Consider the following 13,898-nt stretch of genomic DNA (forward strand, 5'->3'; position numbering starts at 1 on the left):
AGCCACATAACACAGGGAGATCAGCTCGGTGCTCTGTGACCACCTAGAGGGGTAGGATAGGGAGGGTGATAGGGAGGGGATATGGGGATATATGTATACATATAGATGATTCACCTTGTTATACAGCAGAAACTAACACAACATTGTAAAGCAGTTATACTCCAATAAAGATGTTAAAAAAAAATCTTACTGCTGCAAGTAATGTTATCCACTCCCAGTTCTTCTATTTGCATTTCTTCTCATTCATTCATAACCAACCCATGATGACCACATCAAAAATACAGGGATGTGTACAAGGAGGGATTGTAGCAAAAGGATAGAAATGGGGAAAGGAAAATAGTATGAAAAGTAGAAAGAAACGGCACTAAAATTAAAATGCCAAGCTGATAGGAGTGTCTCACCTGTATCAGATCAGGGACTATGTCATCAGCAGTTTGATTACTCTTACATTTATTTAACTTTATGTCATGTTTTTTACTACATAAATTTCTATAACAGGCCCACACTAACTTATGATGCAGAGACAGTGATCCCTGAAGGCAACCAGTATCATTTTAGAAAGGAAATCTTTTGACCCATGTACTCTGCACTCCACCCAATAAGCCACTGACATTACTAAAGAGTCAGTGGATCTGATACAGTATTAAATACAGGCTGCATCATGCAACAAAATTCACAACCACTGTACTCATTGTATTCCCTGCTTTAAGCACCAACTCAATATTTAATGCACACCTGTTAATGCGAAAGACACTGTTGTTGGCACTGACAGGGATACCTGGATTAATCTGGTATGATCCAGACCCTTAAAGAATGCACAGAAGAGGTGAGCCAAATGTGTACATGATAATGCAATTCAGAGTGTCATAAATTTATGAAAAATGTAGCACGAAAGCAAAAAAGAAGCATTCATTAATCTTAACAGGAAAAATGGAGGAAGATTTCATGGCAGGGTTAACTGGGACCCCTATGAAAAGTTTTCATTGTATTTCTTTTTTTATTTTCATAATTTTTTAAAATTACAAAGGTGATATATGTTCATTATTAAAAAATCAAAAAATACAGATAAGCAAAAACCACAGATAAACCACTATATTTTAGTATATGCCATTTAAAATTTTTATTTATTTATAAAAATAAGAACATATTTTACATTCTTTTCAGTAAGCAGCTTTCTTCAGGCAACAATATATTACAACCATCTTTCCATGTTATTTACTATACTTCTGCAACTGACTTTTATATTTTAAAGGTGCATATCACAAAAAGAGTACACAGTAAAAGCATGTCTCCCTCCCACCCCACCCCCATTATCTTATAGTTTTAAACAGAAGCAACCACTGTTACCAGTTTCTTGTGATGGTTCCACAAGTAGTCTATGAATATATGAGCATATGTGTATATATTTCTCTTTTTAAATAAATGGCAGCAATGCACTCAGCTTTGTACCTTGCTTTTCTCCCCCTAGGCAGTACACTTATCATTGCCTTGTTCCTCCTAATGGCTGCGAAGTGTTCCATTATACAGATATATAATAACTTATTCATCTAGTACCTTTTGATGGATATTCAGAATATTTTCAACCTCTTGCTATTACAGTATTGCTACACATATCCTTAAAATATAAACATGCACACATTTGTGAATATATCTGCAGAAAAATTGCTAGAAGTAGAGTCTTAAGGTCAAAGGATAGGTATATTTTTAATTTCATAGATATTACTATAGTGTCCTCCATTCAGATGGTCCTAATTTCTACTCCTGCCAGCTACAAATGAGAATGCCTACGTATTCCCTACCTGTGGCTGCCCAGCGAGACACTATTTTCCATTCCCCTCCCTGACCACACACAGACAGGTGAGGTCACTTGTCTGGTAAATGGAATAAGGAATGTGAACAGAAATGTGTGTCACATCCAGGCCACAGAAACTGAGAAGAGAATACGCATTTTCCACCCTTTCTTTGCTTTTCTACCAGCTGGAAACAGAAGATTTCAAGGCCTTAGGGAAAGAGAGAGCCACATGATGCAAGGAACCCAAGTTCCTGAATCACCATATAGAGAAAAACTGTCTATCAACCAGAAACATCCACATTGGACTATTACATGAGGGAGAAATAAATTTCTATTGTATTAAGCTGCTAAAATGTTGGTGTTTGTTATAATATCTTGCTATATGCTAACTAATATACCAAGATACCCCTTTTTATATAAAACACCAGATCCACAGTCCAGAGGAATACACTTGGGAAATGCTGCTTAAGTATTTCAATGTTAAGTATGAAAATGGCTATTAAGAAAGTATCCTTCATTTCCTGGATTACCAAGAGCTGTTTTTTGTTTCTTTAAAAAAAAAAAAACAAGAATGGGTATTGATTATCAAATACCTTTACAATGTCTGTGGAAATGACGCTAAGATTTTTTCCTTTTACCTATTAAAGTGAGATATTGCATTAATATTTCCTAATGTTGAAATAGCCTCACATTTCTAAAATAAATTGGGTTTACTTGGTTATGGTATTTTTATATGATATTGAATGCAAAAAATAACCAGAACAAAATAATATACTGGGAAATTCTTTAAACATGATTTATAAATTTTAAATTTCAATTAAGGAAGTAAAAAGTAGAAGAGACCTTTCTGAAGAACAAATTTGCTATCTGGAAAAGTAACTGAATGAGTTAACACACTATCCAGGGCAAAAATAAAAAGAAATGGAATTCTTGAATGAAAAAAAAATAGAAACAGAAGGCAGGCCTAGAATGCCTAAGCGGAAATAAAAGAAGTTCCAGAGGGAGAGCAAAGACCATACTGGAGAAAGCAATAATCAAAACACAGTACAACAGAATTAAAAAAAAAAAAAAAAAAAACCACAATACAAGAAAACTACCCTCAGGAGGAGACTAGAGTTGTCAGAACAAAAGCATTCACAGAGTGCCAGGCAGGATAATTGAAAAAAGGCATACATTTAGATATATCCTCATGAAATTTCTGAAGGTTAAGAATAAAGAAAAAATATAAGCTTTCAGAAAGAAAGAACAGGTTACTTACAAATGAATGAGCACGAGGCTGGCAATGGGCACGGATAAGAACGTAGGCTCTGAAGTAAGACTACCTGGGTTCAGATCTTGGTGTGAACTTGGTCAAGTACTTAACTTCTTTGCGCTTCTGTAAAACAGGGATAATGATAGTACTTAGCTTCTAAGGTTGGTTGGAAGCAGTATTTGAGATAACACATAGAAGGTCTGGCACATCATTTGAGTCACCCAATTCCTATCTGTTAACACTGAAAGCTATATCAGAGAGTCAAAACTCTGCACACTTTTGAGAGGACAGAAGCCTGCCCCCTCCCCAGAGCTTAATGTGTGGCACTAATGACCTGAAGAGCTGGCTGGACTAGCCCACCAGAATGCCTCTAGTGTTACCTGAGCTCCATGCTAGTGAGAAGTGAAATGATGGGCAGAAGGAATCTCACTGATTATTGTTTAATGTGAACAAGGCAATGACAACAGGTTTTTGGCCTAGAGCGAAGATTATCAGAGAAGAATAAGTTGTAGGCTCTGTCAAAAGTAAATGGACTCACAGTGGAATCTCTTGAAGTCAGTGAGGACTCTCCTACAGTATTCCTGTTATTCAGGACTCTACAAAAAGTGAAACAGTATGGGACTCGTGGCTGCCTGATTTGGGTGTCATAAAAAGTTATTTCAGGGGCTTCCCTGGTGGCTCAGTTGTTGAGAGTCCGCCTGCCGATGCAGGGGCACGGGTTCGTGCCCCGGTCTGGGAAGATCCCACATGCCGTGGAGCGGCTGGGCCCATGAGCCATGGCCGCTGAGCCTGCGCATCCGGAGACTGTGCTCAGCAATGGGAGAGGCCACAACAGTGAGAGGCCCGCGTACCGCAAAAAAAAAAAAAAAAAAAGTTATTTCGTTCATTCAGCAAATTCTTTGAGCACACCTACGTGTCAGGAACTGGGGATCTAACTGTGAACAAGACACACCAAGCCCCTTCCCTTAAAGAGTTTACATATATGGGGACTTCCCTGGTGGCACAGTAGTTAAGAATCCACCTGCCAACGCAGGGGACATGGGTTCGATCCCTGGTCTGGGAAGATCCCACATGCCGCGGGGCAACTAAACCCATGTGCCACAACTACTAAGCCTGAGCTCTAGAGCCTGCGAGCCACAACTACTGAACCCATGCACCACAACTACTGAAGCCCACACACCTAGAGTCTTTGCTCCACAACAACAGAAGCCACCACAATGAGAAGCCTGCGCACCACAATGAAGAGCAGACCTTGCTCGTTACAACTAGAGAAAGCCTGCACAGAGCAACAAAGACCCAACAGACCCCCCCCAAATTTTTTAATTAAAAAAAAAGAAGAAATAGAAAATATGAACAGACCAATCACAAGTAATGAAATTGAAACTGTTATTAAATCTTCCAACAAAGTCCAAGACCAGATGGCTTCACAGGTGAATTCTATCAAACATTTAGATGTCTTCACAGGTGAATTCTATCAAACATTTAGAGAAGAGCTAACACCCATCCTTCTCAAACTCTTCCAAAAAATTGCAGAGGAAGGAAAAATCCCATGTCCTAATGCCTGGAAACTGTGAATGTTACCTTATTTGAATAAAGAGTCTTTGCAGGTGTAATTAAAGATCTTGAGATGAGGAAATCATCCTGGCTTACTAGGTGGGTCCTAAATCTAATAACAAGTGGAGTATTAAAGTCAGAACTTATAAGAATCAATCTTTATAAGAGTCCTAATAAGAGAAAGGTGAAGAGAGATTTGAGACAGACATAAAAGGAAAAGACACAGAATAGAGAAGGAGGAGGCTATGTGACCACAAAGGCAGAGACTGGAGTGAGGTGACCATAAGCCATGGAGTGCCAACAGCCATCAGAAGGTGAAAGAGGCAAAGAATGAATTCTCCCCTAGAGCCTCCAGAGGGAGTGAAGTCCCGACAACACCTTGATTTCAGACTTCTGGCCTCCAGAACCACGAGAGAATAAATATCTGTTGTTTATGCCACCCAGTCTGTGGTAATTTGTTACAGCAACCATAGAAAGCTAATACAGTGAACAAAGGCATTTTGGTAAGGAATCATGGGTTGAAGTCCCACTCCTGTCATTCAGTCCCTATTTGCTCTTTAGTAAGTTAGTTAGCCTCTCTGAGCCTCCAGGACCTTATTTGTAAAAATGGGATAATCAAACCTGGGCTGCTATCCCCCAGGGTTCTGATAAGAATCAGATGAGATCATATAGGTGAAAACGTTCAGAATACTGTAAAATCCTTTACAAATATGAATTATTATTCTTATACTTTATCTGGAATTTAATGAGGTTTGGAGCCCAGGCTCTTTATTCAAGCCCACTTGCTGCAACCCTTTACACAAATCAGCACTTGTCTAATTTTAGCAATGCCAACATTATATCAATTTTTAATATTAAATGTTATTTATAGAATTAAACTATCACTAATATACATAGTACCTCTTCAGTGTTAGGATTTAATGAAGAAGGTGTAATTACCACTGACCTTACCCATTTCACTTCCCTCCAGATATCCTCTACTACTGTCATGCTAATTTAGAAAAGAGACCGTCTAATTGGTTTATTGCCCCCATATACATTAACAAATCACTTCTAACTGCTTTGCCTTCAATAATATCTGTGAACTCACTCAACACAATCATAATTCTTTCTCTAGCTGACCTTAATTATTCCTTACTGAATTTTTCTTGGCTAAGAATGAATCATTAATAACCTCTTCCTCCTATTTTCTGGTTTTAGCCAATAGGTGGATCCTGATCTACTGCCAGACCTAGTTCCACCTTTCCTGAAATCAAGTATATTTATGAAGTATAACAATAAACAAAGGATATCATTCCACAAGTTATGCACAAAAGTTTCATAACTCTATAATCTCACTTTATCCATGTACGAGTTTATATTTTCTAGAGAATTTTTCCATTTTTATTTCACAAGAAACATCATCAAACATATTCCAAACTATTGAGAGGCTAGCTCTACTGCAAGCTTCAAATTTCTTTCCTTCAGGGGACTTTCCTGGTGACGCAGTGGTTGAGAATCCACCTGGCAATGCATGGGACACGGGTTTGAGCCCTGGTCCAGGAAGATCCCACATGCCACGGAGCAACTAAGCCCGTGCACCACAACTACTAAGCCTGCGCTCTAGAGCCTGCAAGCCACAACTACTGAGCCTGTGCGCCACAACTACTGAACCCGTGTGCCACAACTAATGAAGTCCATGTGCCCTAGAGCCCGTGCGCCACAACTACTGAGCCCACACGCCACAACTACTGAAACCTGCGTGCTCTAGGGCCCATGCTCTGCCACAAGAGAAGCCACCGCAATGAGAAACCCATGCACCGCCACGAAGAGTAGCCCCCGCTCGCCGCAACTAGAGAAAGCCTGCATGCAGCAACAAAGACCTAACGCAACCAAAAAAAAAAATTTCTTTCCTTCAGTGCAAGAGTTTGACATTAAAAATAAAGAAATAGTACTCTGACGATGCAGTCTTTATTTTCTTGTGCCATAATCATTCTTTTCTATATCAGAATTGAAAGATATTCAAATTTTCCTTAGATCTAACACAGAGTACCATAAACATTTTATTCTTTGAAATTTTGTCTCTTCAGAGTAACTTAAACGAATTTTTCCCAAACAGAAGTTCAAAACAGTAAAAACTTGAATGGGCTTTTGAGATTTGTAAATGTAATAATCACTTGCAATTATTATTATCAATAACACACATCCTTAAGATGAGATGTCCTTCAAGAACGCATTAGGTGTCCCTACCAAGCCACTGAACTGTGGGCAGTAAGTTATTTTAATATACTACACTACGTTTCCATAAGTAGAAATTAAATCACTTCCAAGATGTAAATTAAACACTTGGTTCTCAGGATCACCACTAAAAATTTCAAATCAAAAGTTACAGTTAGGAAATCCACAACCATTATTTTGTATAAATACAGATGAATACTACTCTATGGCATTATCCATAACTTTAAATATAGGCTTTACCCGCCTACAAATGGGTTTATAAAGGTACCTACTATATCACCTCAGATCAATAAGAAATTTAGTAACAATGGTTTCCTAACTCTCTCGTCTCTAAATGACCTACATAAAAGTAAACTGTGAACCTCTTCCAACAACCAACCGTTAGCCTCTACATTTTTCAGACAATCGGATCCCACGTGAGACTGCCAAAATACTACTTATTCTGTGAAATGTGCTAATCCTCCTGATCAGGAAAACTGGAACTAACGATCTTCATTAAGAATTTTAACTCTGGGGCTTCCCTGGTGGCGCAGTGGTTGAGAGTCCGCCTGCTGGTGCAGGGGACACGGGTTTGTGCCCTGGTCCGGGAGGATCCCACATGCCGCGGAGCAGCTGGGCCCATGAGCCATGGCCGCTGAGCCTGCGCGTCCGGAGCCTGTGCTCCACAACGGGAGAGGCCACAGCAGTGAGAGGCCCGCGTACCGCAAAAAAAAAAAGAATTTTAACTCTGGATCCTCAGAATACTTCTTAAGAAACAAAAAACATCCTAAGAAGCCATCCATTCCCCAGTCACCCATCTTAGCAACCAAGTGTAGAACCTGGCTCCTCGCCACTAGAGGGGGGTGTTTCTCCTATTGGTTTCTCTTTCCCCTAATTTGGCTTACCAGAATTTCTGGTTCAACTAGAAATAAGCCACAAGATCAACATCCTGACCTTTATTTCCCCTTCATACTGTGTGGCCCTTTCTTTTTATTTCAGGCTGTAAGCTACCACTAAAATATCAACTTCAATCCCTGATTACCTGTACAATTATGTCCCATGTCATATTTCATTGCCTTTTTACAAACAAACAAGATACACAGAGCTGATTCTAGAGACTTTTTTTTGACATTAGTTCATCTGAAAAAAATCAGAAAATGCAACCAACCTTGCTTATTCTTTTTCAGGAAAAAGGCTTTTTTTCATTTTCCATGTTCACATTATTTCATTTGAATCACAACAAAACTACAGAAAAGAAACGAACAATTAGTAACAAATTCCAAAGAAGAAACTCTATGTCTTTAAGTGACTTGCCCAAGATTTCAGGTAGCAAATAGTGAAGCCATAATGAAGACTCAAGTGCCCTGACCCCTAGACATTTCTGGTGCTACCTGTTCTGTGCCATGAGTAAAAGGCACTAGATGAGAAAATGGACTGAGGACTGACCTACTCTTACTTTTGCCATACCAGTCTAGAGCAAACAGCTGTGTGACTACTTAACTCACTATTATTTCTGGCAAAGATTATACACATCTTAGACTAGCCCCCACTGGCCATAAAGTCACAAAGTGCGACAGGAGGAGATGAGAGAGATAAAGGAAAAGAGAGGCTCAGGGGAGAAGGAAGAGATGAAAATACATCTATTAAACAATTTTGAGGCCAGGCATAAGATGCTAATAAGTATGCAAGAACAGGGACCAAGATGCATCAAGGAATCAGAATCAGAATCAGGAAAAGAACAAACGAATGACAAAAAGAAGCAGTCACACCACCAGATATTCAAATGATCCAAAAGGCTCCAGAAAAGGGACTTCTCTGGTGGTCCAGTGGTTAAGACTCCATGCTCCCAGTGCCGGGGGCCCAGGTTTGATCCCTGGTCAGGTAACTAGAGCCTACATGCCACAACTAAGAGCCTGCATGCTGCAACTAAAGATCCTGCATGTGGCAACGAAGATCCCGTGTGCTGCAACTAGGACCTGGTACAGCCAAATAAATAAAATAAATAAATGTGTTTTTTTAAAAAGGCTCCAGAAGAGATGATGGCGGCTGGCTGATTCTTTGCTGCTTTCTGTGAAGAACCTTGGTTCTTCTGTGAAGAACCTCTAAGAGCAGAGGCCCTTAGAGAAGACTGAGACAAGAATTGGCCAGTTAAAATCTGCACCCACTTTCTGAAGCCATAAGACAGGGGAGGGAAGAGCCCCAATAAAAGGAAATCTATCAAAATAAAATCAAAACCATTTGACATGAATCTGCTTGGGACAAAGTGAGTGTACCACTCAGAATGCTTTTGGCTGCAAGTGACAAAGTCCCAGATAATGCTGGCTTACACAATAAGGAACTGTATTAGCTCACAGACCTGGAAGTTCAGAGGTAAGGCAGACCAAGTACAATACAATCAGCAGTTCAGTAAGGTCATCAAGAGCTCAGGTTTCCTCTCTCTGTTCTGCCATCTTCTAGATCAGCTTCCTCCAAAGCTAGGTTCTCTCATTACCCGAAGATGTCTTGAGCAGTTCTAGCTATCATATTCAGACATAACAGCATCAGAGGAAGAAGAGGCACCATCTCTTTCTTTTATCTCTTTTTAGGGTCAAGAAAACCTTTCCCAGAAGCACCCCGGCCCTCCTTCAGGCTTCACATCTCATTGGCCAAAATAGGTTACAGGCCATTCCTAACCCTTCATTAGCAGAGGAAATGGGATTAACCATGACTGCCTAGACTCATCATCTAGGGTGGAATTAATGCTGGGTAGTCAATCACTATGACCATACCATGGGCAAGTTATAATGATGAGTATTATTGTGACATTGTTTTCACTCCATAACAAACCTATAATTTATTATGTTGCTTCTAAGATCTTAACGATGAGGCATGTGCTTTGCCCAAAATTCAGATAATTACTCTTTGCTTACATTCCATATTTGCCATCATAAACTTTTCTATCAGTTATAAAACATTTTATTACAACTTTCTTGGTCAACCCACTATTTAAAAAAAAAAAACTTTAATGCAATATTTTAGAGCAAGAATGGTAAATAGGTTTGTCACAGCAACTCCAGTAGGTACAGCTACTTAGAATCTCATTTCAAGAAAGATCCAAAGATGAGTTTGGATCCAATAAGTAACAGTGCCATGACTGATTAGTGATGTCTACCATGTACTCAGGTTTGCGCACAACACATAGCACATATCTGCCAACCCGGATTTAGAGAAAATCTATTTAAATAATTTCCCTCCAATGACAATGGATCTCTCTGCCTTATTTTTATTTTAGTCAGGAGCCAATCTAATTCCTACCCTCTCTTTATTATTCCCATCTAATTTATATATTTATACACATAATATACATCAAGTATGCACTCCAAAAATTATTCTATAGATAATCAGAGCGTTCCACAGGGACCCTTTTGTAAATATATAGGAAGGGTTGGCAGAATGGCTTAATTTACAAACTGTCTCACTTAAATAAAGCAGGGGGGTGTCTTTGGGGCCCAGGCTAGTTGTGGGTCTCAGCAGGCTTCAGGGACAGAAGGAAAAAGAGAATGGCAATCTATTCCCAATTAAAGTGGACTGGCCCACAGCTGCAGGTCAAAAGGGAGAAAGGAACCAAAGCCTAAACCTGGACAAAGGTGATTAATCAATAACTGGAGAATGCTTAAATAATGGCAGATTACAAACAGTATGCAGAGTTTATGTGTATAAAATGCATTTGAAAAGGTAGGAAAGGACAACAGTGGTTATTCTTGGGTAAATTAATTTATGGCTTTTTTTTCCTTTTGTCCTTCTACTCATCTACATTTTTCTGAGTGTCCTGTACTGAACATATACTGCCTTTTTAATGAGGGGAAAAAAAACCAATAATAGAAACATGTTTTTATCTCATCCCTCGATGTTTTGGTTGTTCCAGTTAACCTCTTATTGCCTTGTAGTTAAGATCGAGTTTGTCCAACTATGCTATTGTTGGGCAGCTAGGTTGTCTTAACCTTTTGGTATCACAAGCAACAAAGTACTCTTGTAGTTGAAAATTAATTTATTTATAAAAGAAGAAAAATTAGAAAAATCTCTAAAAAATGGACCCAAAGTGTTTAAACACCCCATAATACACTAAAAGTATCACTACTCAAAAATTAATAACTTAGGATATTCACACCAAATAATTGTTTTAACCAAATTGTCCAGCTGACCAGTTTACTTTCAACTAAATTGTATTTGGACAAAATTGATTTTGGCCAAAATAACTTTAAGTCAAATTGGTATTGGACAGAGTATACTACCAGCATCAGAGGAAAGTCTACATGCAGAGATAAGAAATAGCACACCCCCCAAAAAAGGTTCAATAATAAGGAACAGGCAAGTCTGAAAGAGAAACATCACCTGGGGCAATGTTTCAGAGTAGAAGGAAGTGTTTCTCAAGGAGCTATAAAACTAACCCAAGTAGCTTAGAAAGTGCTAGTAAGGATATCAAGTAAATTCAGTTTCAGCTGCCTGCTTGGACACTCTCCCCTAGGTAGAACAATGCTGGGTTTTCCCCAGGTTCCCTAGATGAAAAACTTAATCTGTTTGGAGTTCAAATTGAGGATGTATGTTCCCCAAATCATTCATCCACAATCACTTTCCCAGTAAATGAGGTTCTGGAGCTGACCACTGCATGATGGGGAATCCAAACCACTTCTTGGGCATATTACGGTTCCCCATCCCAAATTACAGAGGGTAATATCCCATATTGTCAGACAAGCAGAGGTAGCAGATGATGTGAATTTGCATGGAAAGAAGCAATCTGAACTGGATTGCCTCAGGAGTAAAAGACCCAGGTAGTGGGTTTCAGCTTCTAGAATAGCTGGTTAGCATGGCCAGAGAGAGTTAGAAGACATCTCTGGCTTGAACAGTCTTCGAAGGAAGATTACAGTTAAGAGTTCTTTTTAGCCCATTACTGCTCCATGGAAAATCCTGGAGAGCTTTCTGAGTAGCCTGTATTCATTCAAATATTAACTGGCTGTCAGGCTGCTGGTGTTGCTGAGGTAAGCAGAGAGGTAGCAGGGTAGAAGGCAAAGACATCTGTGCCATTAAAGAAGGCATTCTATAGGAAGGAAAACAGAGAACTGCATTTGTATTCAGTCACAGCAAAGTAGGTGTGAAAAAACAAGATAGAGGAATCAATTTGTTTCTAGTAAAAAGCAAAACAATGTAGAGAGGGACTATTCACAAATGGTGTTGGGGCAACTGAGTAGACATTTGGAAAATAATTAATCTGGACCTATGTCTCATACCATACACTAAGAAAAATGCATCAAAAAACTGAAGTGTAAAATAGAAGCCATAAAAGTAGTAGTTAAAAAAAACAAAAAAAAAGTAGTAGTAGAATATGAGAGAATTCTTTTATAACCTTGTAGTGGGGCAGGCTTTTCTAACTATGACACAAAACCCAGAAGTCATAAAAGAGAAGACTGACAAATTCAACTACATTTTAGGAAAAATCTACATGGCAAAACACTACAAGCAAAGACAAATGACAAACTGGGGTTGGGGGGGATGATGCAACTCATTTTACAGAGGGCAAACCTCCATATTATAAACATCAGCTACAAGTTGATTTTCAAATGACCCCCCCAAAAAGAAGAAAAGAATATAAGAGATACTTCACAGAAAAGGAAATACAAATGGCTTTTAAACATATGAAAAAATATTCAAACTCACTCTTAAAAAGAAATAAAAATTAAAACCACACTAAGATAACAATTTTCACCCACTAGATTGGAAAAAATCCAAAAGTTCAATAACACATTTTGTTGGCAAGAACACGGGTAGTCAGCCACTCTTATACATTTCTGATGGGGGTATAAATTATACAGCCTTTATGAAGGGCAATTTGGTAGTACCTATAAAACCACTATGAGATACACTCTTGGACCAGCAATTCCACTTTTAGGAATTTACCCTACAAATATATCTGTACAAGTGTGAAATAATCTATGTAACAAAAGTATTTCTGCAGCATTGTTTCTAATAGCAAAAGATTGAAAATTTCCCAAATGTCTATCAATATGGTACTGATTAAATAAATGATGCTATAGCCACACAATGATGTGGAAGAGATCTCCAAGACATACTGTTAAAATGAAATATACCTCATATATTTTTCCACTGTTATGGAAAGAACACCAAGATACACTGTTGAGTGAAAAAGGCAGAATGGAAGCATAAGCTTCCATTTGTATAAAAAAGGAAAGGAAAACAGAATTTATACTTGTATTGGCTTGGGTATGCATTTTAAAACTCTAGGAGGATAGGAACTGAGTAGATGGTGGATAGGAGTGGAAGGGAAACATTTTGTTGTTTGAATCATGTGAATGCATTACCTTTTCAAAAGTTAAATCTTAAGATTTAATATATTAAATGTTTAGAAAATATAATTTGAGTTCCTAGGTAATATTCTACATTTATGCCCCTCAGTCTATGAGTGATAGATGGTAGACAAGTGACAAGAGGCCTTGAACTGTAAAGCAAAGTGAGGGTTACAGTAGGAAATCTGATGACTAGAAGTGAAGAACTTACCAATGAACAGGTTGTACAGACCCAGGGTAGAGACAGTAAAGAAAAGAGGGAAGGACACCATCTTGTGAAAGTATCGGAGCAAAAGTGCCACATCGAAATAAAGAGATAAGCCAGAGATTAACTCTTGAGGGGGTTTAGGATCAAAAGGTGATATAATTCCTTAGGATACCGGAATTCGTTAGTTCAAACACAGATGTCACAGAGTGCTGTGACTCAGGGGTACTGCCCTCAATACGGACAACTAGATGTGTCTGTAGTCTAGCCGCAATGGAGAGACAGGCGGTTCAGAAGCAGCAGCACAGTGATGTACAGCAGGTCTTCTCTGCTGCTCTCTCATGCTGAACCCCTGAGTGAAACTCTCTCAGAAAAGTTAATAAGGCCACAAGGCTGGTTATGATAAAGAAAATAGAATATTTTGAATAAAGCTTCTTGAAAACTGCTTTCATTCATTCATCAAATGTTTACAGAGTACCTATTCTGTGCCAAGAACTGCTCCGTGGGCTCAGTAAATTCATCACCCCAAATAAATATGTCCAAGATAATTTAAACAAAAAG

At 38.7% G+C, this 13,898-nt stretch overlaps 1 long non-coding RNA gene across 4 annotated transcripts in view; it reads right to left on the reverse strand.

Moving 5' to 3' along the window:
* Nucleotides 1-13,898, reverse strand: part of LOC308619533 — a 553,523-nt gene that overhangs the window by 533,674 nt on the left and 5,951 nt on the right. For 3 of the 4 annotated variants that reach the window (XR_014016202.1, XR_014016204.1, XR_014016205.1), the window contains exons 2-3: nucleotides 7,963-8,039; nucleotides 3,051-3,167 (exon numbers count right to left, since the gene is read on the reverse strand). This is a non-coding gene — a long non-coding RNA (uncharacterized lncRNA). The remainder of the gene's footprint in view (nucleotides 1-3,050; nucleotides 3,168-7,962; nucleotides 8,040-13,898) is intronic. The other variant, XR_014016203.1, reaches the window with a different exon arrangement.

The sequence above is a fragment of the Mesoplodon bidens genome, assembly GCF_964165515.1.
Source record: "Mesoplodon bidens genome assembly, chromosome: 6".
Classification (NCBI taxonomy): Eukaryota; Metazoa; Chordata; class Mammalia; order Artiodactyla; family Ziphiidae; genus Mesoplodon; species Mesoplodon bidens.